The sequence below is a fragment of the Pleurodeles waltl genome, chromosome 8 (assembly GCF_031143425.1).
Source record: "Pleurodeles waltl isolate 20211129_DDA chromosome 8, aPleWal1.hap1.20221129, whole genome shotgun sequence".
Classification (NCBI taxonomy): Eukaryota; Metazoa; Chordata; class Amphibia; order Caudata; family Salamandridae; genus Pleurodeles; species Pleurodeles waltl.
Genome location: NC_090447.1, coordinates 443,973,217 through 444,000,245, shown reverse-complemented (window position 1 = coordinate 444,000,245; position 27,029 = coordinate 443,973,217).

Here is a 27,029-nt window from a genome sequence, read left to right as displayed (position 1 = left end):
TCGCAAAGGATTCTGGGTAACAGAACCTGTCAGAGCCCTACAAGTCCCCCCATCTTGGATTCCCCTAGGTGTCTAGTTTTAAAAAATGCACAGGTTTGCTAGGTTTCCCTAAGTGCCGGCTGAGCTAGAGGCCAAAATCCACAGCTAGGCACTTTGCACAAAACAGCTCTGTTTTCTTTGTGAAAATGTGATGTGTCCACGTTGTGTTTTGGGTGGAATTTCCTTTTGCGGGCGCTAGGCGTACCCCCACAAGCAAGGTACCATTTTTATCGGGAGACTTAGGGGAATGCTGGGTGGAAGGAAATTTGTGGCTCCTCTCTGATTCCAGAACTTTCTGTCACCGAAGTGAGAGGAAAAAGTGTTTTTTTGGCCAAATTTTGAGGTTTGCAAAGGATTCTGGGTAACAGAACCTGGTCAGAGCCCCACAAGCCACCCCATCTTGGATTCCCTTAGGTGTCTAGTTTTCAACAATGCACAGGTTTGCTAGGTTTCCCTAGGTGCTGGCTGAGCTAGAGGCCAAATTCCACAGCTAGGCACTTTGCAAAAAATAGCTCTGTTTTCTTTGTGAAAATGTGATGTGTCCACGTTCTGTTTTAGGGTATTTACTGTCGCGGGCGCTAGGCCTACCCCTACAAGTGAGGTACCATTTTTATCAGGAGACTTCGGGGAACGTTGCGTGGAAGGAAATTTGTGGCTCCTCTCTGATTTCAGAACTTTCTGTCACCGAAATGAGAGGAAAAAGTGTTTTTTTGGCCAAATTGTGAGGGTTGCAAAGGATTCTGGGTAACAGAACCTGGTAAAAGCCCCACAAGTCACCCCTTCTTGGATTCCCCTAGGTGTCTAGTTTTAAAAAATGCACAGGTTTGCTAGGTTTCCCTAGGTGCCGGCTGAGATGAGGCCAAAATCCACAGATAGGCACTTTGCACAAAACAGCTCTTGTTTTCTTTGTGAAAATGTGATGTGTCCACGTTGTGTTTTGGGGCATTTCCTGTCGTGGGCGCTAGGCCTACCCCTACATGTGAGGTACCATTTTTATCGGGAGACTTAGGGGAACGCTGGGTGGAAGGAAATTTGTGGCTTCTCCCTGATTCCAGAACTTTCTGTCACCGAAATGAGAGGAAAAAGTGTTTTTGTGGCCAAAGTTTGAGGTTTGCAAAGAATTCTGGGTAACAGAACATGGTCAGAGCCCCACAAGTCAACCCATCTTGGATTCCCCTAGGTGTCTAGGTTTAAAAAATGCACAGGTTTTCTAGGTTTCCCCAGGTGCTGGCTGAGCTAGAGGCCAAAATCCGCAGCTAGGCACTTTGCACAAAACAGCTGTTTTCTTTGTGAAAATGTGATGTGTCCACGTTGTGTTTTGGGTGGCATTTCCTTTTGCGGGCGCTAGTCCTACCCCCTCAAGTGAGGTACCATTTTTATTGGGAGAGTTAGGGGAACGCTGGGTGGAAGGAAATTTGTGGCTCCTCTCTGATTCCAGAACTTTCTGTCACCGAAATGAGAAGAAAAAGTGTTTTTTTGGCCAAATTTGAGGTTTGCAAAGGATTCTGTGTAACAGAACATGGTCAGAGCCCCACAAGTCAACCCCTCTTAGATTCCCCTAGGTGTCTAGTTTTTAAAAATACACAGGTTTGCTAGGTTTCCTTAGGTGCCGGCTGAGCTAGAGGCCAAAATCCACAGCTAGGCACTTTGCAAAAAACAGCTGTTTTCTTTGTGAAAATGTGATGTGTCCACGTTGGGTTTTGGGGCATTTCCTATCACGGGCGCTAGACCTACCCCCACAAGTGAGGTACAATTTTTATCTGGAGACTTGGGGGAACGCTGGGTGGAAGGAAATTTGTGGCTCCTCTCTGATTTCAGAACTTTCTGTCACCGAAATGAGAGGAAAAAGTAGTTTTTTTGGCCAAATTTTGAGGTTCGCAAAGGATTCTGGGTAACAGAACCTGGTCAGAGCCCTACAAGTCACCCCATCTTGGATTCCCCTAGGTGTCTAGTTTTTAAAAATACACAGGTTTGCTAGGTTTCCTTAGGTGCCGGCTGAGCTAGAGGCCAAAATCCACAGCTAGGCACTTTGCAAAAAACAGCTGTTTTCTTTGTGAAAATGTGATGTGTCCACGTTGGGTTTTGGGGCATTTCCTATCACGGGCGCTAGACCTACCCCCACAAGTGAGGTACAATTTTTATCTGGAGACTTGGGGGAACGCTGGGTGGAAGGAAATTTGTGGCTCCTCTCTGATTTCAGAACTTTCTGTCACCGAAATGAGAGGAAAAAGTAGTTTTTTTGGCCAAATTTTGAGGTTCGCAAAGGATTCTGGGTAACAGAACCTGGTCAGAGCCCTACAAGTCACCCCATCTTAGATTCCCCTAGGTGTCTAGTTTTAAAAATTACCGGCTGATCTAGAGGCCAAAATCCACAGCTAGGCACTTTGCACAAAACAGCTCTGTTTTCTTTGTGAAAATGTGATGTGTCCACGTTGTGTTTTGGGTGGTATTTCCTTTTGCGGGCGCTAGACTTACCCCCACAAGTGAGGTACAATTTTTATCTGGAGACTTGGGGGAACGCTGGGTGGAAGGAAATTTGTGGCTCCTCTCTGATTTCAGAACTTTCTGTCACCGAAATTAGAGGAAAAAGTATTTTTTTGGCCAAATTTTGAGGTTCGCAAAGGATTCTGGGTAACAGAACCTAGTCAGAGCCCAACAAGTCACCCCATCCTGGATTCCCCTAGGTGTCTAGTTTTAAAAAACTGCACAGGTTTGCTAGGTTTCCCTAGTTGCTGGCTGAGCTAGAGGCCACATTCCACAGCTAGGCACTTTGCAAAAAACAGCTCTGTTTTCTTTGTGAAAATGTGATGTGTCCACGTTCTGTTTTAGGGCATTTACTGTCGCGGGCGCTAGGCCTACCCCTATAAGTGAGGTACCATTTTTATCAGGAGACTTCGCAGAACGTGTCGTGGAAGGAAATTTGTGGCTCCTCTCTGATTTCAGAACTTTCTGTCACCGAAATGAGAGGAAAAAGTGTTTTTTTGGCCAAATTGTGAGGGTTGCAAAGGATTCTGGGTAACAGAACCTGGTAAAAGCCCCACAAGTCACCCCTTCTTGGATTCCCCTAGGTGTCTAGTTTTAAAAAATGCACAGGTTTGCTAGGTTTCCCTAGGTGCCGGCTGAGATGAGGCCAAAATCCACAGATAGGCACTTTGCACAAAACAGCTCTTGTTTTCTTTGTGAAAATGTGATGTGTCCACGTTGTGTTTTGGGGCATTTCCTGTCGTGGGCGCTAGGCCTACCCCTACATGTGAGGTACCATTTTTATCGGGAGACTTAGGGGAACGCTGGGTGGAAGGAAATTTGTGGCTTCTCCCTGATTCCAGAACTTTCTGTCACCGAAATGAGAGGAAAAAGTGTTTTTGTGGCCAAAGTTTGAGGTTTGCAAAGAATTCTGGGTAACAGAACATGGTCAGAGCCCCACAAGTCAACCCATCTTGGATTCCCCTAGGTGTCTAGGTTTAAAAAATGCACAGGTTTTCTAGGTTTCCCCAGGTGCTGGCTGAGCTAGAGGCCAAAATCCGCAGCTAGGCACTTTGCACAAAACAGCTGTTTTCTTTGTGAAAATGTGATGTGTCCACGTTGTGTTTTGGGTGGCATTTCCTTTTGCGGGCGCTAGTCCTACCCCCTCAAGTGAGGTACCATTTTTATTGGGAGAGTTAGGGGAACGCTGGGTGGAAGGAAATTTGTGGCTCCTCTCTGATTCCAGAACTTTCTGTCACCGAAATGAGAAGAAAAAGTGTTTTTTTGGCCAAATTTGAGGTTTGCAAAGGATTCTGTGTAACAGAACATGGTCAGAGCCCCACAAGTCAACCCCTCTTAGATTCCCCTAGGTGTCTAGTTTTTAAAAATACACAGGTTTGCTAGGTTTCCTTAGGTGCCGGCTGAGCTAGAGGCCAAAATCCACAGCTAGGCACTTTGCAAAAAACAGCTGTTTTCTTTGTGAAAATGTGATGTGTCCACGTTGGGTTTTGGGGCATTTCCTATCACGGGCGCTAGACCTACCCCCACAAGTGAGGTACAATTTTTATCTGGAGACTTGGGGGAACGCTGGGTGGAAGGAAATTTGTGGCTCCTCTCTGATTTCAGAACTTTCTGTCACCGAAATGAGAGGAAAAAGTAGTTTTTTTGGCCAAATTTTGAGGTTCGCAAAGGATTCTGGGTAACAGAACCTGGTCAGAGCCCTACAAGTCACCCCATCTTGGATTCCCCTAGGTGTCTAGTTTTTAAAAATACACAGGTTTGCTAGGTTTCCTTAGGTGCCGGCTGAGCTAGAGGCCAAAATCCACAGCTAGGCACTTTGCAAAAAACAGCTGTTTTCTTTGTGAAAATGTGATGTGTCCACGTTGGGTTTTGGGGCATTTCCTATCACGGGCGCTAGACCTACCCCCACAAGTGAGGTACAATTTTTATCTGGAGACTTGGGGGAACGCTGGGTGGAAGGAAATTTGTGGCTCCTCTCTGATTTCAGAACTTTCTGTCACCGAAATGAGAGGAAAAAGTAGTTTTTTTGGCCAAATTTTGAGGTTCGCAAAGGATTCTGGGTAACAGAACCTGGTCAGAGCCCTACAAGTCACCCCATCTTAGATTCCCCTAGGTGTCTAGTTTTAAAAATTACCGGCTGATCTAGAGGCCAAAATCCACAGCTAGGCACTTTGCACAAAACAGCTCTGTTTTCTTTGTGAAAATGTGATGTGTCCACGTTGTGTTTTGGGTGGTATTTCCTTTTGCGGGCGCTAGACTTACCCCCACAAGTGAGGTACAATTTTTATCTGGAGACTTGGGGGAACGCTGGGTGGAAGGAAATTTGTGGCTCCTCTCTGATTTCAGAACTTTCTGTCACCGAAATTAGAGGAAAAAGTATTTTTTTGGCCAAATTTTGAGGTTCGCAAAGGATTCTGGGTAACAGAACCTAGTCAGAGCCCAACAAGTCACCCCATCCTGGATTCCCCTAGGTGTCTAGTTTTAAAAAACTGCACAGGTTTGCTAGGTTTCCCTAGTTGCTGGCTGAGCTAGAGGCCACATTCCACAGCTAGGCACTTTGCAAAAAACAGCTCTGTTTTCTTTGTGAAAATGTGATGTGTCCACGTTCTGTTTTAGGGCATTTACTGTCGCGGGCGCTAGGCCTACCCCTATAAGTGAGGTACCATTTTTATCAGGAGACTTCGCAGAACGTGTCGTGGAAGGAAATTTGTGGCTCCTCTCTGATTTCAGAACTTTCTGTCACCGAAATGAGAGGAAAAAGTTTTTTTTGGGCCAAATTGTGAGGGTTGCAAAGGATTCTGGGTAACAGAACCTGGTAAAAGCCCCACAAGTCACCCCTTCTTGGATTCCCCTAGGTGTCTAGTTTTAAAAAATGCACAGGTTTGCTAGGTTTCCCTAGGTGCTGGCTGAGATGAGGCCAAAATCCACAGATAGGCACTTTGCACAAAACAGCTCTTGTTTTCTTTGTGAAAATGTGATGTGTCCACGTTGTGTTTTGGGGCATTTCCTGTCATGGGCGCTAGGCCTACCCCTACAAGTGAGGTACCATTTTTATCGGGAGACTTAGGGGAACGCTGGGTGGAAGGAAATTTGTGGCTTCTCCCTGATTCCAGAACTTTCTGTCACCGAAATGAGAGGAAAAAGTGTTTTTGTGGCCAAAGTTTGAGGTTTGCAAAGGATTCTGGGTAACAGAACATGGTCAGAGCCCCACAAGTCAACCCATCTTGGATTCCCCTACGTGTCTAGGTTTAAAAAATGCACAGGTTTTCTAGGTTTCCCCAGGTGCTGGCTGAACTAGAGGCCAAAATCCACAACTAGGCACTTTGCAAAAAACAGCTCTGTTTTCTTTGTGAAAATGTGATGTGTCCATGTTGTGTTTTGGGGCATTTCCTGTTGCGGGCGCTAGGCCTACCCCTACAAGTGAGGTACCATTTTTATCGGGAGACTTGGAGGAACACTGGGTGGAAGGAAATTTGTGTCTCCTATCTGATTCAAGAACTTTCTGTCACCGAAATGAGAGGAAAAAGCATTTTTTTGGCCAAATTGTGAGGTTTGCAAAGGATTCTGGGTAACAGAACCTGGTCATAGCCCGACAAGTCAACCCATCTTGGATTCCCCTAGGTGTCTAGGTTTAAAAAATGCACAGGTTTTCTAGGTTTCCCCAGGTGCTGGCTGAATTAGAGGCCAAAATCCACAGCTAGGCACTTTGCAAAAAACAGCTCTGTTTTCTTTGTGAAAATGTGATGTGTCCACGTTGTGTTTTGGGGCATTTCCTGTTGCGGGCGCTAGGCCTACCCCTACAAGTGAGGTACCATTTTTATCGGGAGACTTGGAGGAACACTGGGTGGAAGGAAATTTGTGTCTCCTATCTGATTCAAGAACTTTCTGTCACCGAAATGAGAGGAAAAAGCATTTTTTTGGCCAAATTGTGAGGTTTGCAAAGGATTCTGGGTAACAGAACCTGGTCATAGCCCGACAAGTCAACCCATCTTGGATTCCCCTAGGTGTCTAGGTTTAAAAAATGCACAGGTTTTCTAGGTTTCCCCAGGTGCTGGCTGAATTAGAGGCCAAAATCCACAGCTAGGCACTTTGCAAAAAACAGCTCTGTTTTCTTTGTGAAAATGTGATGTGTCCACGTTGTGTTTTGGGGCATTTCTTGTTGCGGGCGCTAGGCCTACCCCTACAAGTGAGGTACCATTTTTATCGGGAGACTTGGAGGAACACTGGGTGGAAGGAAATTTGTGGCTCCTCTCTGATTCAAGAACTTTCTGTCACCGAAATGAGAGGAAAAAGCATTTTTTTGGCCAAATTTTGAGGTTTGCAAAGGATTCTGGGTAACAGAACCTGGTCATAGCCCCACAAGTCACCCCATCTTGGATTCCCCTAGGTGTCTAGTTTTATAAAATGCACAGGTTTGCTAGGTTTCCCTAGGAGCCGGCTGAGCTAGAGGCCAAAATCCACAGCTAGGCACTTTGCACAAAACAGCTCTGTTTTCTTTGTGAAAATGTGATGTGTCCACGTTGTGTTTTGGGTGGCATTTCCTTTTGCGGGCACTAGTCCTACCCCCTCAAGTGAGGTACCATTTTTATTGGGAGAGTTAGGGGAACGCTGGGTGGAAGGACATTTGTGGCTCCTCTCTGATTCCAGAACTTTCTGTCACCGAAATGAGAAGAAAAAGTGTTTTTTTGGCCAAATTTTGAGGTTTGCAAAGGATTCTGGGTAACAGAACATGGTCAGAGCCCCACAAGTCAACACCTCTTAGATTCCCCTAGGTGTCTAGTTTTTAAAAATGCACAGGTTTGCTAGGTTTCCTTAGGTGCCGGCTGAGCTAGAGGCCAAAATCCACAGCTAGGCACTTTGCAAAAAACAGCTCTGTTTTCTTTGTGAAAATGTGATGTGTCCACGTTGGGTTTTGGGGCATTTCCTATCACGGGCGCTAGACCTACCCCCACAAGTGAGGTACAATTTTTATCTGGAGACTTGGGGGAACGCTGGGTGGAAGAAAATTTGTGGCTCCTCTCTGATTTCAGAACTTTCTGTCACCGAAATGAGAGGAAAAAGTAGTTTTTTTGGCCAAATTTCTAGGTTCGCAAAGGATTCTGGGTAACAGAACCTTGTCAGAGCCCCACAAGTCACCCCATCTTGGATTCCCCTAGGTGTCTAGTTTTAACAAATGCACAGGTTTGCTAGGTTTCCCTAAGTGCCGGCTGAGCTAGAGGCCAAAATCCACAGCTAGGCACTTTGCCCAAAACAGCTCTGTTTTCTTTGTGAAAATGTGATGTGTCTACGTTGTGTTTTGGGTGGCATTTTCTTTTGCGGGTGCTAGGCGTACCCCCACAAGCAAGGTACAATTTTTATCGGGAGACTTAGGGGAATGCTGGGTGGAATGAAATTTGTGGCTCCTCTCTGATTCTAGAACTTTCTGTCACCGAAGTGAGAGGAAAAAGTGTTTTTTTGGCCAGATTTTGAGGTTTGCAAAGGATTCTGGGTAACAGAACCTGGTCATAGCCCGACAAGTCACCCCATCTTGGATTCCCCTAGCTGTCTAGTTTTATAAAATGCACAGGTTTGCTAGGTTTCTCTAGGAGCCGGCTGAGCTAGAGGCCAAAATCCACAGCTAGGCACTTTGTACAAAACAGCTCTGTTTTCTTTGTGAAAATGTGATGTGTCCACGTTGTGTTTTGGGTGGCATTTCCTTTTGCGGGCACTAGTCCTACCCCCTCAAGTGAGGTATCATTTTTATTGGGAGAGTTAGGGGAACGCTGGGTGGAAGGACATTTGTGGCTCCTCTCTGATTCCAGAACTTTCTGTCACCGAAATGAGAAGAAAAAGTTTTTTTTTTGCCAAATTTTGAGGTTTGCAAAGGATTCTGGGTAACAGAACATGGTCAGAGCCCCACAAGTCAACCCCTCTTAGATTCCCCTAGGTGTCTAGTTTTTAAAAATGCACAGGTTTGCTAGGTTTCCTTAGGTGCCGGCTGAGCTAGAGGCCAAAATCCACAGCTAGGCACTTTGCAAAAAACAGCTCTGTTTTCTTTGTGAAAATGTGATGTGTCCACGTTGGGTTTTGGGGCATTTCCTATCACGGGCGCTAGACCTACCCCCACAAGTGAGGTACAATTTTTATCTGGAGACTTGGGGGAACGCTGGGTGGAAGGAAATTTGTGGCTCCTCTCTGATTTCAGAACTTTCTGTCACCGAAATGAGAGGAAAAAGTAGTTTTTTTGGCCAAATTTTGAGGTTTGCAAAGGATTCTGGGTAACAGAACCTGGTCAGAGCCCCACAAGTCACCCCATCTTGGATTCCCCTAGGTGTCTAGTTTTAAAAAATGCACAGGTTTGCTAGGTTTCCCTAAGTGCCGGCTGAGCTAGAGGCCAAAATCCACAGCTAGGCACTTTGCACAAACAGCTCTGTTTTCTTTGTGAAAATGTGATGTGTCTACGTTGTGTTTTGGGTGGCATTTTCTTTTGCGGGCGCTAGGCGTACCCCCACAAGGAAGGTACCATTTTTATCGGGAGACTTAGGGGAATGCTGGGTGGAAGGAAATTTGTGGCTCCTCTCTGATTCTAGAACTTTCTGTCACCGAAGTGAGAGGAAAAAGTGTTTTTTTGGCCAGATTTTGAGGTTTGCAAAGGATTCTGGGTAACAGAACCTGGTCAGAGCCCCACAAGTCACCCCATCTTGGATTCCCTTAGGTGTCTAGTTTTCAACAATGCACAGATTTGCTAGGTTTCCCTAGGTGCTGGCTGAGCTAGAGGCCAAATTCCACAGCTAGGCACTTTGCAAAAAACAGCTCTGTTTTCTTTGTGAAAATGTGATGTGTCCACGTTCTGTTTTAGGGCATTTCCTGTCGCGGGCGCTAGGCCTACCCCTATAAGTGAGATACCATTTTTATCAGGAGACTTCGGGGAACGTTGCGTGGAAGGAAATTTGTGGCTCCTCTCTGATTTCAGAACTTTCTGTCACCGAAATGAGAGGAAAAAGTGTTTTTTTGGCCAAATTGTGAGGGTTGCAAACGATTCTGGGTAACAGAACCTGGTAAAAGCCCCACAAGTCACCCCTTCTTGGATTCCCCTAGGTGTCTATTTTTAAAAAATGCACAGGTTTGCTAGGTTTCCCTAGGTGCCGGCTGAGCTTGAGGCCAAAAGCCACAGATAGGCACTTTGCACAAAACAGCTCTGTTTTCTTTGTGAAAATGTGATGTGTCCACGTTGTGTTTGGGGCATTTCCTGTCGTGGGCGCTAGGCCTACCCCTACAAGTGAGGTACCATTTTTATCGGGAGACTTAGGGGAACGCTGGGTGGAAGGAAATTTGTGGCTTCTCCTTGATTCCAGAACTTTCTGTCGCCGAAATGAGAGGAAAAAGTGTTTTTGTGGCCAAAGTTTGAGGTTTGCAAAGGATTCTGGGTAACAGAACATGGTCAGAGCCCCACAAGTCAACCCATCTTGGATTCCCCTAGGTGTCTAGGTTTAAAAAATGCACAGGTTTTCTAGGTTTCCCCAGGTGCTGGCTGAACTAGAGGCCAAAATCCACAGCTAGGCACTTTGCAAAAAACAGCTCTGTTTTCTTTGTGAAAATGTGATGTGTCCACGTTGTGTTTTGGGGCATTTCCTGTCGCGGGCGCTAGGCCTACCCCTACAAGTGAGGTACCATTTTTATCGGGAGACTTGGAGATACACTGGGTGAAAGGAAATTTGTGGCTCCTATCTGATTCAAGAACTTTCTGTCACCGAAATGAGAGGAAAAAGCATTTTTTTGGCCAAATTTTGAGGTTTGCAAAGGATTCTGGATAACAGAACCTGGTCATAGCCCGACAAGTCACCCCATCTTGGATTCCCCTAGGTGTCTAGTTTTATAAAATGCACAGGTTTGCTAGGTTTCTCTAGGAGCCGGCTGAGCTAGAGGCCAAAATCCACAGCTAGGCACTTTGCACAAAACAGCTCTGTTTTCTTTGTGAAAATGTGATGTGTCCACGTTGTGTTTTGGGTGGCATTTCCTTTTGCGGGCACTAGTCCTACCCCCTCAAGTGAGGTACCATTTTTATTGGGAGAGTTAGGGGAACGGTGGGTGGAAGGACATTTGTGGCTCCTCTCTGATTCCAGAACTTTCTGTCACCGAAATGAGAAGAAAAAGTGTTTTTTTGGCCACATTTTGAGGTTCGCAAAGGATTCTGGGTAACAGAACATGGTCAGAGCCCCACAAGTCAACCCCTCTTAGATTCCCCTAGGTGTCTAGTTTTTAAAAATGCACAGGTTTGCTAGGTTTCCTTAGGTGCCGGCTGAGCTAGAGGCCAAAATCCACAGCTAGGCACTTTGCAAAAAACAGCTCTGTTTTCTTTGTGAAAATGTGATGTGTCTACGTTGGGTTTTGGGGCATTTCCTATCACGGGCGCTAGACCTACCCCCACAAGTGAGGTACAATTTTTATCTGGAGACTTGGGGGAACGCTGGGTGGAATGAAATTTGTGGCTTCTCCCTGATTCCAGAACTTTCTGTCGCCGAAATGAGAGGAAAAAGTGTTTTTGTGGCCAAAGTTTGAGGTTTGCAAAGGATTCTGGGTAACAGAACATGGTCAGAGCCCCACAAGTCAACCCATCTTGGATTCCCCTAGGTGTCTAGGTTTAAAAAATGCACAGGTTTTCTAGGTTTCCCCAGGTGCTGGCTGAACTAGAGGCCAAAATCCACAGCTAGGCACTTTGCAAAAAACAGCTCTGTTTTCTTTGTGAAAATGTGATGTGTCCACGTTGTGTTTTGGGGCATTTGCTGTCGCGGGCGCTAGGCCTACCCCTACAAGTGAGGTACCATTTTTATCGGGAGACTTGGAGGAACACTGGGTGAAAGGAAATTTGTGGCTCCTCTCTGATTCAAGAACTTTCTGTCACCGAAATGAGAGGAAAAAGCATTTTTTTGGCCAAATTTTGAGGTTTGCAAAGGATTCTGGGTAACAGAACCTGATCATAGCCCCACAAGTCACCCCATCGTGGATTCCCCTAGGTGTCTAGTTTTATAAAATGCACAGGTTTGCTAGGTTTCCCTAGGAGCCGGCTGAGCTAGAGGCCAAAATCCGCAGCTAGGCACTTTGCACAAAACAGCTGTTTTCTTTGTGAAAATGTGATGTGTCCACGTTGTGTTTTGGGTGGCATTTCCTTTTGCGGGCGCTAGTCCTACCCCCTCAAGTGAGGTACCATTTTTATTGGGAGAGTTAGGGGAACGCTGGGTGGAAGGACATTTGTGGCTCCTCTCTGATTCCAGAACTTTCTGTCACCGAAATGAGAAGAAAAAGTGTTTTTTTGGCCAAATTTGAGGTTTGCAAAGGATTCTGTGTAACAGAACATGCTCAGAGCCCCACAAGTCAACCCCTCTTAGATTCCCCTAGGTGTCTAGTTTTTAAAAATGCACAGGTTTGCTAGGTTTCCTTAGGTGCCGGCTGAGCTAGAGGCCAAAATCCACAGCTAGGCACTTTGCAAAAAACAGCTCTGTTTTCTTTGTGAAAATGTGATGTGTCCACGTTGGGTTTTGGGGCATTTCCTATCACGGGCGCTAGACCTACCCCCACAAGTGAGGTACAATTTTTATCTGGAGACCTGGGGGAACGCTGGGTGGAAGGAAATTTGTGGCTCCTCTCTGATTTTAGAACTTTCTGTCACCGAAATGAGAGGAAAAAGTAGTTTTTTTGGCCAAATTTTGAGGTTCGCAAAGGATTCTGGGTAACAGAACCTGGTCAGAGCCCTACAAGTCACCCCATCTTGGATTCCCCTAGGTGTCTAGTTTTAAAAAATGCACAGGTTTGCTAGGTTTCCCTAAGTGCCGGCTGATCTAGAGGCCAAAATCCACAGCTAGGCACGTTGCACAAAACAGCTCTGTTTTCTTTGTGAAAATGTGATGTGTCCACTTTGTGTTTTGGGTGGTATTTCCTTTTGCGGGCGCTAGGCGTACCCCCACAAGCAAGGTACCATTTTTATTGGGAGACTTAGGGGAATGCTGGGTGGAAGGAAATTTGTGGCTCCTCTCTGATTCCAGAACTTTCTGTCACCGAAGTGAGAGGAAAAAGTGTTTTTTTGGCCAAATTTTGAGGTTTGCAAAGGATTCTGGGTAACAGAACCTGGTCAGAGCCCCACAAGTCACCCCATCTTGGATTCCCTTAGGTGTCTAGTTTTCAACAATGCACAGGTTTGCTAGGTTTCCCTAGGTGCTGGCTGAGCTAGAGGCCAAATTTCACAGCTAGGCACTTTGCAAAAAACAGCTCTGTTTTCTTTGTGAAAATGTGATGTGTCCACGTTCTGTTTTAGGGCATTTCCTGTCGCGGGCGCTAGGCCTACCCCTATAAGTGAGGTACCATTTTTATCAGGAGACTTCGGGGAACGTTGCGTGGAAGGAAATTTGTGGCTCCTCTCTGATTCCAGAACTTTCTGTCACCGAAGTGAGAGGAAAAAGTGTTTTTTTGGCCAAATTTTGAGGTTTGCAAAGGATTCTGGGTAACAGAACCTGGTCAGAGCCCCACAAGTCACCCCATCTTGGATTCCCTTAGGTGTCTAGTTTTCAACAATGCACAGGTTTGCTAGGTTTCCCTAGGTGCTGGCTGAGCTAGAGGCCAAATTTCACAGCTAGGCACGTTGCAAAAAACAGCTCTGTTTTCTTTGTGAAAATGTGATGTGTCCACGTTCTGTTTTAGGGCATTTACTGTCACGGGCGCTAGGCCTACCCCTATAAGTGAGGTACCATTTTTATCAGGAGACTTCGGGGAACGTTGCGTGGAAGGAAATTTGTGGCTCCTCTCTGATTTCAGAACTTTCTGTCACCGAAATGAGAGGAAAAAGTTTCTTTTTGGCCAAATTGTGAGGGTTGCAAAGGATTCTGGGTAACAGAACCTGGTAAAAGCCCCACAAGTCGCCCCTTCTTGGATTCCCCTAGGTGTCTAGTTTTAAAAAATGCACAGGTTTGCTAGGTTTCCCTAGGTGCTGGCTGAGATGAGGCCAAAATCCACAGATAGGCACTTTGCACAAAACAGCTCTTGTTTTCTTTGTGAAAATGTGATGTGTCCACGTTGTGTTTTGGGGCATTTCCTGTCGTGGGCGCTAGGCCTACCCCTACAAGTGAGGTACCATTTTTATCGGGAGACTTAGGGGAACGCTGGGAGGAAGGACATTTGTGGCTCCTCTCTGAGTCCAGAACTTTCTGTCACCGAAATGAGAAGAAAAAGTGTTTTTTTTGCCAAATTTTGAGGTTTGCAAAGGATTCTGGGTAACAGAACATGGTCAGAGCCCCACAAGTCAACCCCTCTTAGATTCCCCTAGGTGTCTAGTTTTTTAAAATGCACAGGTTTGCTAGGTTTCCTTAGGTGCCGGCTGAGCTAGAGGCCAAAATCCACAGCTAGGCACTTTGCAAAAAACAGCTCTGTTTTCTTTGTGAAAATGTGATGTGTCCACGTTGGGTTTTGGGGCATTTCCTATCACGGTCGCTAGACCTACCCCCACAAGTGAGGTACAATTTTTATCTGGAGACTTGGGGAACGCTGGGTGGAAGGAAATTTGTGGCTCCTCTCTGATTTCAGAACTTTCTGTCACCGAAATGAGAGGAAAAAGTAGTTTTTTTGGCCAAATTTTGAGGTTCGCAAAGGATTCTGGGTAACAGAACCTGGTCACAGCCCCACAAGTCACCCCATCTTGGATTCCCTTAGGTGTCTAGTTTTCAACAATGCACAGGTTTGCTAGGTTTCCCTAGGTGCTGGCTGAGCTAGAGGCCAAATTTCACAGCTAGGCACTTTGCAAAAAACAGCTCTGTTTTCTTTGTGAAAATGTGATGTGTCCACATTCTGTTTAGGGCATTTACTGTCGCGGGTGCTAGGCCTACCCCTATAAGTGAGGTACCATTTTTATCAGGAGACTTCGGGGAACGTTGCGTGGAAGGAAATTTGTGGCTCCTCTCTGATTCCAGAACTTTCTGTCACCGAAGTGAGAGGAAAAAGTGTTTTTTTGGCCAAATTTTGAGGTTTGCAAAGGATTCTGGGTAACAGAACCTGGTCAGAGCCCCACAAGTCACCCCATCTTGGATCCCCTTAGGTGTCTAGTTTTCAACAATGCACAGGTTTGCTAGGTTTCCCTAGGTGCTGGCTGAGCTAGAGGCCAAATTTCACAGCTAGGCACTTTGCAAAAAACAGCTCTGTTTTCTTTGTGAAAATGTGATGTGTCCACGTTCTGTTTTAGGGCATTTACTGTCGCGGGCGCTAGGCCTACCCCTATAAGTGAGGTACCATTTTTATCAGGAGACTTCGGGGAACGTTGCGTGGAAGGAAATTTGTGGCTCCTCTCTGATTTCAGAACTTTCTGTCACCGAAATGAGAGGAAAAAGTTTTTTTTGGGCCAAATTGTGAGGGTTGCAAAGGATTCTGGGTAACAGAACCTGGTAAAAGCCCCACAAGTCACCCCTTCTTGGATTCCCCTAGGTGTCTAGTTTTAAAAAATGCACAGGTTTGCTAGGTTTCCCTAGGTGCTGGCTGAGATGAGGCCAAAATCCACAGATAGGCACTTTGCACAAAACAGCTCTTGTTTTCTTTGTGAAAATGTGATGTGTCCACGTTGTGTTTTGGGGCATTTCCTGTCGTGGGCGCTAGGCCTACCCCTACAAGTGAGGTACCATTTTTATCGGGAGACTTAGGGGAACGCTGGGAGGAAGGAAATTTGTGGCTTCTCCCTGATTCCAGAACTTTCTGTCACCGAAATGAGAGGAAAAAGTGTTTTTGTGGCCAAAGTTTGAGGTTTGCAAAGGATTCTGGGTAACAGAACATGGTCAGAGCCCCACAAGTCAACCCATCTTGGATTCCCCTAGGTGTCTAGGTTTAAAAAATGCACAGGTTTTCTAGGTTTCCCCAGGTGCTGGCTGAACTAGAGGCCAAAATCCACAACTAGGCACTTTGCAAAAAACAGCTCTGTTTTCTTTGTGAAAATGTGATGTGTCCACGTTGTGTTTTGGGGCATTTCCTGTTGCGGGCGCTAGGCCTACCCCTACAAGTGAGGTACCATTTTTATCGGGAGACTTGGAGGAACACTGGGTGGAAGGAAATTTGTGGCTCCTATCTGATTCAAGAACATTCTGTCACCGAAATGAGAGGAAAAAGCATTTTTTGGGCCAAATTGTGAGGTTTGCAAAGGATTCTGGGTAACAGAACCTGGTCATAGCCCGACAAGTCACCCCATCTTGGATTCCCCTAGGTGTCTAGTTTTATAAAATGGACAGGTTTGCTAGGTTTCTCTAGGAGCCGGCTGAGCTAGAGGCCAAAATCCACAGCTAGGCACTTTGCACAAAACAGCTCTGTTTTCTTTGTGAAAATGTGATGTGTCTACGTTGTGTTTTGGGTGGCATTTCCTTTTGCGGGCACTAGTCCTACCCCCTCAAGTGAGGTACCATTTTTATTGGGAGAGTTAGGGGAACGCTGGGTGGAAGGACATTTGTGGCTCCTCTCTGATTCCAGAACTTTCTGTCACCGAAATGAGAAGAAAAAGTGTTTTTTTTGCCAAATTTTGAGGTTTGCAAAGGATTCTGGGTAACAGAACATGGTCAGAGCCCCACAAGTCAACCCCTCTTAGATTCCCCTAGGTGTCTAGTTTTTAAAAATGCACAGGTTTGCTAGGTTTCCTTAGGTGCCGGCTGAGCTAGAGGCCAAAATCCACAGCTAGGCACTTTGCAAAAAACAGCTCTGTTTTCTTTGTGAAAATGTGATGTGTCCATGTTGGGTTTTGGGGCATTTCCTATCACGGGCGCTAGACCTACCCCCACAAGTGAGGTACAATTTTTATCTGGAGACTTGGGGGAACGCTGGGTGGAAGGAAATGTGTGGCTCCTCTCTGATTCTAGAACTTTCTGTCACCGAAGTGAGAGGAAAAAGTGTTTTTTTGGCCAGATTTTGAGGTTTGCAAAGGATTCTGGGTAACAGAACCTGGTCAAAGCCCCACAAGTCACCCCATCTTGGATTCCCTTAGGTGTCTAGTTTTCAACAATGCACAGATTTGCTAGGTTTCCCTAGGTGCTGGCTGAGCTAGAGGCCAAATTCCACAGCTAGGCACTCTGCAAAAAACAGCTCTGTTTTCTTTGTGAAAATGTGATGTGTCCACGTTCTGTTTTAGGGCATTTCCTGTCGCGGGCGCTAGGCCTACCCCTATAAGTGAGGTACCATTTTTATCAGGAGACTTCGGGGAACGTTGCGTGGAAGGAAATTTGTGGCTCCTCTCTGATTTCAGAACTTTCCGTCACCGAAATGAGAGGAAAAAGTGTTTTTTTGGCCAAATTGTGAGGGTTGCAAAGGATTCTGGGTAACAGAACCTGGTAAAAGCCCCACAAGTCACCCCTTATTGGATTCCCCTAGGTGTCTAGTTTAAAAAAATGCACAGGTTTGCTAGGTTTCCCTAGGTGCCGGCTGAGCTTGAGGCCAAAAGCCACAGATAGGCACTTTGCACAAAACAGCTCTGTTTTCTTTGTGAAAATGTGATGTGTCCACGTTGTGTTTTGGGGCATTTCCTGTCGTGGGCGCTAGGCCTACCCCTACAAGTGAGGTACTATTTTTATCAGGAGGCTTAGGGGAACGCTGGGTGGAAGGAAATTTGTGGCTTCTCCCTGATTCCAGAACTTTCTGTCGCCGAAATGAGAGGAAAAAGTGTTTTTGTGGCCAAAGTTTGAGGTTTGCAAAGGATTCTGGGTAACAGAACCTGGTCATAGCCCCACAAGTCACCCCATCTTGGATTCCCCTAGGTGTCTAGTTTTATAAAATGCACAGGTTTGCTAGGTTTCCCTAGGAGCCGGCTGAGCTAGAGGCCAAAATCCACAGCTAGGCACTTTGCACAAAACAGCTCTGTTTTCTTTGTGAAAATGTGATGTGTCCACGTTGTGGTTTGGGTGGCATTTCCTTTTACGGGCGCTAGTCCTACCCCCTTAAGTGAGGTACCATTTTTATTGGGAGAGTTAGGGGAACGCTGGGTGGAAGGACATTTGTGAATCCTCTCTGATTCCAGAACTTTCTGTCACCGAAATGAGAGGAAAAGGTGTTTTTTTGGCCAAATTTTGAGGTTTGCAAAGGATTCTGGGTAACAGAACATGGTCAGAGCCCCACAAGTCAACCCCTCTTAGATTCCCCTAGGTGTCTAGTTTTTAAAAATGCACAGGTTTGCTAGGTTTCCTTAGGTGCTGACTGAGCTAGAGGCCAAAATCCACAGCTAGGCACTTTGCAAAAAACAGCTCTGTTTTCTTTGTGAAAATGTGATGTGTCCACGTTGGGTTTTCGGCATTTCCTATCACGGGCGCTAGACCTACCTCCCCAAGTGAGGTACAATTTTTATCTGGAGACTTGGGGGAACGCTGGGTGGAAGGAAATTTGTGGCTCCTCTCTGATTTCAGAACTTTCTGTCACCGAAATGAGAGGAAAAGGTAGGTTTTTTGGCCAAATTTTGAGGTTCGCAAAGGATTCTGGGTAACAGAACCTGGTCAGAGCCCTACAAGTCACCCCATCTTGGATTCCCCTAGGTGTCTAGTTTTAAAAAATGCACAGGTTTGCTAGGTTTCCCTAAGTGCCGGCTGAGCTAGATTCCAAAATCCACAGCTAGGCACTTTGCACAAAACAGCTCTGTTTTCTTTGTGAAAATGTGATGTGTCCACGTTGTGTTTTGGGTGGTATTTCCTTTTGCGGGCGCTAGGCGTACCCCCACAAGCAAGGTACCATTTTTATCGGGAGACTTAGGGGAATGCTGGGTGGAAGGAAATTTGTGGCTCCTCTCTGATTCCAGAACTTTCTGTCACCGAAGTGAGAGGAAAAAGTTTTTTTTTGGCCAAATTTTGAGGTTTGCAAAGGATTCTGGGTAACAGAACCTGGTCAGAGCCCCACAAGTCACCCCATCTTGGATTCCCTTAGGTGTGTAGTTTTCAACAATGCACAGGTTTGCTAGATTTCCCTAGGTGCTGGCTGAGCTAGAGGCCAAATTCCACAGCTAGGCACTTTGCAAAAAACAGCTCTGTTTTCTTTGTGAAAATGTGATGTGTCCACGTTCTGTTTTAGGGTATTTCCTGTCGCGGGCGCTAGGCCTACCCCTATAAGTGAGGTACCATTTTTATCAGGAGACTTCAGGGAACGTTGCGTGGAAGGAAATTTGTGGCTCCTCTCTGATTTCAGAACTTTCTGTCACCGAAATGAGAGGAAAAAGTGTTTTTTTGGCCAAATTGTGAGGGTTGCAAAGGATTCTGGGTAACAGAACCTGGTAAAAGCCCCACAAGTCACCCCTTCTTGGATTCCCCTAGGTGTCTAGTTTTAAAAAATGCACAGGTTTGCTAGGTTTCCCTAGGTGCCGGCTGAGATGAGGCCAAAATCCACAGATAGGCACTTTGCACAAAACAGCACTGTTTTCTTTGTGAAAATGTGATGTGTCCACGGTGTGTTTTGGGGCATTTCCTGTCGTGGGTGCTAGGCCTACCCCTACAAGTGAGGTACTATTTTTATCGGGAGACTTAGGGGAACGCTGGGTGGAAGGAAATTTGTGGCTTTTTCCCTGATTCCAGAACTTTCTGTCACCGAAATGAGAGGAAAAAGTGTTTTTGTGGCCAAAGTTTGAGGTTTGCAAAGGATTCTGGGTAACAGAACATGGTCAGAGCCCCACAAGTCAACCCATCTTGGATTCCCCTAGGTGTCTAGGTTTAAAAAATGCACAGGTTTTCTAGGTTTCCCCAGGTGCTGGCTGAACTAGAGGCCAAAATCCACAGCTAGGCACTTTGCAAAAAACAGCTCTGTTTTCTTTGTGAAAATGTGATGTGTCCACGTTGTGTTTTGGGGCATTTCCTGTTGCGGGCGCTAGGCCTACCCCTACAAGTGAGGTACCATTTTTATCGGGAGACTTGGAGGAACACTGGGTGGAAGGAAATTTGTGGCTCCTCTCTGATTCAAGAACTTTCTGTCACCGAAATGAGAGGAAAAAGCATTTTTTTGGCCAAATTTTGAGGTTTGCAAAGGATTCTGGGTAACAGAACCTGGTCATAGCCCGACAAGTCACCCCATCTTGGATTCCCCTAGGTGTCTAGTTTTATAAAATGTACAGGTTTGCTAGGTTTCCCTAGGAGCCGGCTGAGCTAGAGGCCAAAATCCACAGCTAAGCACTTTGCACAAAACAGCTCTGTTTTCTTTGTGAAAATGTGATGTGTCCATGTTGTGTTTTGGGTGGCATTTCCTTTAGCGGGCGCTAGTCCTACCCCCTCAAGTGAGGTACCATTTTTATTGGGAGAGTTAGGGGAACGCTGGGTGGAAGGACATTTGTGGCTCCTCTCTGATTCCAGAACTTTCTGTCACCGAAATGAGAAGAAAAAGTTTTTTTTTGGCCAAATTTTGAGGTTTGCAAAGGATTCGGGGTAACAGAACATGGTCAGAGCCCCACAAGTCAACCCCTCTTAGATTCCCCTAGGTGTCTAGTTTTTAAAAATGCACAGGTTTGCTAGGTTTCCTTAGGTGCCGGCTGAGCTAGAGGCCAAAATCCACAGCTAGGCACTTTGCAAAAAACAGCTCTGTTTTCTTTGTGAAAATGTGATGTGTCCACGTTGGGTTTTGGGGCATTTTCTATCACGGGCGCTAGACCTACCCCCACAAGTGAGGTACAATTTTTATCTTGAGACTTGGGGGAGCGCTGGGTGGAAGGAAATTTGTGGCTCCTCTCTGATTTCAGAACTTTCTGTCACCGAAATGAGAGGAAAAAGTAGTTTTTTTGGCCAAATTTTGAGGTTCGCAAAGGATTCTGGGTAACAGAACCTGGTCAGAGCCCCACAAGTCACCCCATCTTGGATTCCCCTAGGTGACTAGTTTTAAAAAATGCACAGGTTTGCTAGATTTCCCTAAGTGCCGGCTGAGCTAGAGGCCAAAATCCACAGCTAGGCACTTTGCACAAAACAGCTCTGTTTTCTTTGTGAAAATGTGATGTGTCCACGTTGTGTTTTGGGTGGTATTTCCTTTTGCGGGCGCTAGGCGTACCCCCACAAGCAAGGTACCATTTTTATCGGGAGACTTAGGGGAATGCTGGGTGGAAGGAAATTTGTGGCTCCTCTCTGATTCCAGAACTTTCTGTCACCGAAGTGAGAGGAAAAAGTGTTTTTTTGGCCAGATTTTGAGGTTTGCAAAGGATTCTGGGTAACAGAACCTGGTCAGAGCCCCAGGAGTCACCCCATCTTGGATTCCCTTAGGTGTCTAGTTTTCAACAATGCACAGGTTTGCTAGGTTTCCCTAGGTGCTGGCTGAGCTAGAGGCCAAATTCCACAGCTAGGCACTTTTCAAAAAACAGCTCTGTTTTCTTTGTGAAAATGTGATGTGTCCACGTTGTGTTTTGGGGCATTTCCTGTTGCGGGCGCTAGGCCTACCCCTACAAGTGAGGTACCATTTTTATCGGGAGACTTGGAGGAACACTGGGTGGAAGGAAATTTGTGGCTCCTCTCTGATTTCAGAACTTTCTGTCACCGAAATGAGAGGAAAAAGCATTTTTTTGGCCAAATTTTGAGGTTTGCAAAGGATTCTGGGTAACAGAACCTGGTCATAGCCCGACAAGTCACCCCATCTTGGATTCCCCTAGGTGTCTAGTTTTATAAAATACACAGGTTTGCTAGGTTTCCCTAGGAGCCGGCTGAGCTAGAGGCCAAAATCCACAGCTAGGCACTTTGCACAAAACAGCTCTGTTTTCTTTGTGAAAATGTGATGTGTCCACGTTGTGTTTTGGGTGGCATTTCCTTTAGCGGGCGCTAGTCCTACCCCCTCAAGTGAGGTACCATTTTTATTGGGAGAGTTAGGGGAACGCTGGGTGGAAGGACATTTGTGGCTCCTCTCTGATTCCAGAACTTTCTGTCACCGAAATGAGAAGAAAAAGTGTTTTTTTTGCCAAATTTTGAGGTTTGCAAAGGATTCTGGGTAACAGAACATGGTCAGAGCCCCACAAGTCAACCCCTCTTAGATTCCCCTAGGTGTCTAGTTTTTAAAAATGCACAGGTTTGCTAGGTTTCCTTAGGTGCCGGCTGAGCTAGAGGCCAAAATCCACAGCTAGGCACTTTGCAAAAAACAGCTCTGTTTTCTTTGTGAAAATGTGATGTGTCCACGTTGGGTTTTGGGGCATTTCCTATCACGGGCGCTAGACCTACCCCCACAAGTGAGGTACAATTTTTATCTGGAGACTTGGGGGAGCGCTGGGTGGAAGAAAATTTGTGGCTCCTCTCTGATTTCAGAACTTTCTGTCACCGAAATGAGAGGAAAAAGTAGTTTTTTTGGCCAAATTTTGAGGTTCGCAAAGGATTCTGGGTAACAGAACCTGGTCAGAGCCCCACAAGTCACCCCATCTTGGATTCCCCTAGGTGTCTAGTTTTAAAAAATGCACAGGTTTGCTAGGTTTCCCTAAGTGCCGGCTGTGCTAGAGGCCAAAATCCACAGCTAGGCACTTTGCACAAAACAGCTCTGTTTTCTTTGTGAAAATGTGATGTGTCCACGTTGTGTTTTGGGTGGTATTTCCTTTTGCAGGCGCTAGGCGTACCCCCCACAAGCAAGGTACCATTTTTATCGGGAGACTTAGGGGAATGCTGAGTGGAAGGAAATTTGTGGCTCCTCTCTGATTCCAGAACTTTCTGTCACCGAAGTGAGAGGAAAAAGTGTTTTTTTGGCCAGATTTTGAGGTTTGCAAAGGATTCTGGGTAACAGAACCTGGTCAGAGCCCCACAAGTCACCCCATCTTGGATTCCCTTAGGTGTCTAGTTTTCAACAATGCACAGGTTTGCTAGGTTTCCCTAGGTGCTGGCTGAGCTAGAGGCTAAATTCCACAGCTAGGCACTGTAAGAAAGTACCATCTTGCCTGGCATGTTACCCCCATTTTTCACTGTACAGGGAGTGCAGAATTATTAGGCAAATGAGTATTTTGACCACATCATCCTCTTTATGCATGTTGTCTTACTCCAAGCTGTATAGGCTCGAAAGCCTACTACCAATTAAGCATATTAGGTGATGTGCATCTCTGTAATGAGAAGGGGTGTGGTCTAATGACATCAACACCCTATATCAGGTGTGCATAATTATTAGGCAACTTAACAAAAAACAAATATATACCCATTTCAATTATTTATTATTACCAGTGAAACCAATATAACATCTCAACATTCACAAATATACATTTCTGACATTCAAAAACAAAACAAAAACAAATCAGTGACCAATATAGCCACCTTTCTTTGCAAGGACACTCAAAAGCCTGCCATCCATGGATTCTGTCAGTGTTTTGATCTGTTCACCATCAACATTGCGTGCAGCAGCAACCACAGCCTCCCAGACACTGTTCAGAGAGGTGTACTGTTTTCCCTCCTTGTACATCTCACATTTGATGATGGACCACAGGTTCTCAATGGGGTTCAGATCAGGTGAACAAGGAGGCCATGTCATTAGATTTCCTTCTTTTATACCCTTTCTTGCCAGCCACGCTGTGGAGTACTTGGACGCGTGTGATGGAGCATTGTCCTGCATGAAAATCATGTTTTTCTTGAAGGATGCAGACTTCTTCCTGTACCACTGCTTGAAGAAGGTGTCTTCCAGGAACTGGCAGTAGGACTGGGAGTTGAGCTTGACTCCATCCTCAACCCGAAAAGGCCCCACAAGCTCATCTTTGATGATACCAGCCCAAACCAGTACTCCACCTCCACCTTGCTGGCGTCTGAGTCGGACTGGAGCTCTCTGCCCTTTACCAATCCAGCCACGGGCCCATCCATCTGGCCCATCAAGACTCACTCTCATTTCATCAGTCCATAAACCTTAGAAAAATCAGTCTTGAGATATTTCTTGGCCCAGTCTTGACGTTTCAGCTTGTGTGTCTTGTTCAGTGGTGGTCGTCTTTCAGCCTTTCTTACCTTGGCCATGTCTCTGAGTATTGCACACCTTGTGCTTTTGGGCACTCCAGTGATGTTGCAGCTCTGAAATATGGCCAAACTGGTGGCAAGTGGCATCGTGGCAGCTGCACGCTTGACTTTTCTCAGTTCATGGGCAGTTATTTTGTGCCTTGGTTTTTCCACACGCTTCTTGCGAACCTGTTGACTATTTTGAATGAAACGCTTGATTGTTCGATGATCACGCTTCAGAAGCTTTGCAATTTTAAGAGTGCTGCATCCCTCTGCAAGATATCTCACTATTTTTGACTTTTCTGAGCCTGTCAAGTCCTTCTTTTGACCCATTTTGCCAAAGGAAAGGAAGTTGCCTAATAATTATGCACACCTGATATAGGGTGTTGATGTCATTAGACCACACCCCTTCTCATTACAGAGATGCACATCACCTAATATGCTTAATTGGTAGTAGGCTTTCGAGCCTATACAGCTTGGAGTAAGACAACATGCATAAAGAGGATGATGTGGTCAAAATACTCATTTGCCTAATAATTCTGCACTCCCTGTATATATGTTGTTTTAGTTGTATGTGTCACTGGGACCCTGGTAACCCAGGGCCCCAGTGCTCATAAGTGTGCCTGAATGTGTTACCTGTGTAGTGACTAACTGTCTCACTGAGGCTCTGCTAATCAGAACCTCAGTGGTTATGCTCTCTCCTTTCTTTCCAAATTGTCACTAACAGGCTAGTGACCAATTTTACCAATTTACATTGGCTTACTGGAACACCCTTATAATTCCCTAGTATATGGTACTGAGGTACCCAGGGTATTGGGGTCCCAGGAGATCCCTATGGGCTGCAGCATTTCTTTTGCCACCCATAGGGAGCTCTGATAATTCTTACACAGGCCTGCCACTGCAGCCTGAGTGAAATAACGTCCACGTTATTTCACAGCCATTTTACACTGCACTTAAGTAACTTATAAGTCATCTATATGTCTAACCTTTACCTGGTAAAGGTTAGGTGCAAAGTTACTTAGTGTGAGGGCACCCTGGCACTAGCCAAGGTGCCCCCACATTGTTCAGGGCCAATTCCCCGGACTTTGTGAGTGCGGGGACACCATTACACGCGTGCACTACATATAAGTCACTATCTATATGTAGCTTCACAATGGTAACTCCGAATATGGCCATGTAACATGTCTATGATCATGGAATTGCCCCCTCTATGCCATCCTGGCATAGTTGGCACAATCCCATGATCCCAGTGGTCTGTAGCACAGACCCTGGTACTGCCAAACTGCCCTTCCTGGGGTTTCACTGCAGCTGCTGCTGCTGCCAAACCCTCAGACAGGCAGCTGCCCTCCTGGGGTCCAGCCAGGCCTGGCCCAGGATGGCAGAACAAAGGACTTCCTCTGAGAGAGGGTGTTACACCCTCTCCCTTGGGAAAATGGTGTGAAGGCAGGGGAGGAGTAGCCTCCCCCAGCCTCTGGAAATGCTTTCTTGGGCACAGATGTGCCCAATTCTGCATAAGCCAGTCTACACCGGTTCAGGGGACCCCTTAGCCCTGCTCTGGCGCGAAACTGGACAAAGGAAAGGGGAGTGACCACTCCCCTGACCTGCACCTCCCCTGGGAGGTGTCCAGAGCTCCTCCAGTGTGCTCCAGACCTCTGCCATCTTGGAAACAGAGGTGCTGCTGGCACACTGGACTGCTCTGAGTGGCCAGTGCCACCAGGTGACGTCAGAGACTCCTTCTGATAGGCTCCTTCAGGTGTTGCTAGCCTATCCTCTCTCCTAGGTAGCCAAACCCTCTTTTCTGGCTATTTAGGGTCTCTGTCTCTGGGGAAACTTTAGATAACGAATGCAAGAGCTCATCCGAGTTCCTCTGCATCTCTCTCTTCACCTTCTGCCAAGGAATCGACTGCTGACCGCGCTGGAAGCCTGCAAAACTGCAACATAGTAGCAAAGACGACTACTGCAACTCTGTAACGCTGATCCTGCCGCCTTCTCGACTGTTTTCCTGGTGGTACATGCTGTGGGGGTAGTCTGCCTCCTCTCTGCACTAGAAGCTCCGAAGAAATCTCCCGTGGGTCGACGGAATCTTCCCCCTGCAACCGCAGGCACCAAAAAGCTGCATTACCGGTCCCTTGGGTCTCCTCTCAGCACGACGAGCGAGGTCCCTCGAATCCAGCAACTCTGTCCAAGTGGCCCCCACAGTCCAGTGACTCTTCAGTCCAAGTTTGGTGGAGGTAAGTCCTTGCCTCACCTCGCTAGACTGCATTGCTCAGAACCGCGACTTTTGCAGCTACTCCGGCCTCTGTGCACTTCCGGCGGAAATCCTTTGTGCACAGTCCAGCCTGGGTCCACGGCACTCTAACCTTCATTGCACGACCTCCTAAGTTGTTCTCCGGCGACGTGGGACTTCTTTGTGCGACTTCGGGTGAGCACCGTTTCATGCATCCTCGTAGTGCCTGTTTCTGGCACTTCTCTGGGTGCTACCTGCTGCTAAGAGGGCTCCTTGTCTTGCTCGACGTCCCCTCTACCTCCTGGTCCAATTTGCGACCTCCTGGTCCCTCCTGGGCCACAGCAGCGTCCAAAAACGCTAACCGCATGATTTGCAGCTAGCAAGGCTTGTTGCCGTTCTTTCGGCGGGAAAACACTTCTGCACGACTCTACAAGGCAAGAGGGATCCGTCCTCCAAAGGGGAAGTCTCTAGCCCTTTGCGTTCCTGCAGAAACCGCAGCTTCTTCTGTCCAGTAGAAGCTTCTTTGCACCCGCAGCTGGCATTTCCTGGGCATCTGCCCATCTCCGACTTGCTTGTGACTTTTGGACTTGGTCCCCTTGTTCCACAGGTACCCCAGATTGGAAATCCAGCGTTGTTGCATTGTTGGTTTGTGTCTTTCCTGCATTATTCCTCTAACACGACTTCTTTGTCCTTAGGGGAACTTTAGTGCACTTTGCACTCACTTTTCAGAGTCTTGGGGAGGGTTATTTTTCTAACTCTCACTATTTTCTAATAGTCCCAGCGACCCTCTACAAGGTCACATAGGTTTGGGGTCCATTTGTGGTTCGCATTCCACTTTTGGAGTATATGGTTTGTGTTGCCCCTATCCCTTTGTTTCCCCATTGCATCCTATTGTAACTATACATTGTTTGCACTGTTTTCTAAGACTATACTGCATATTTTTGCTATTGTGTATATATATCTTGTGTATATTTCCTATCCTCTTACTGAGGGTACACTCTAAGATACTTTGGCATATTGTCATAAAAAAATAAAGTACCTTTATTTTTAGTATAACTGTGTATTGTGTTTTCTTATGATATTGTGCATATGACACTAAGTGGTACTGTAGTAGCTTCACCCGTCTCCTAGTTCAGCCTAAGCTGCTCTGCTAAGCTACCATTATCTATCAGCCTAAGCTGCTAGACACCCTATACACTAATAAGGGATAACTGGGCCTGGTGCAAGGTGCAAGTACCCCTTGGTACTCACTACAAGCCAGTCCAGCCTCCTACAGGCACTTTGCAAAAAACAGCTCTGTTTTCTTTGTGAAAATGTGATGTGTCCACGTTCTGCTTTAGGGCATTTCCTGTTGCGGGCGCTAGGCCTACCCCTATAAGTGAGGTACCATTTTTATCAGGAGACTTCGG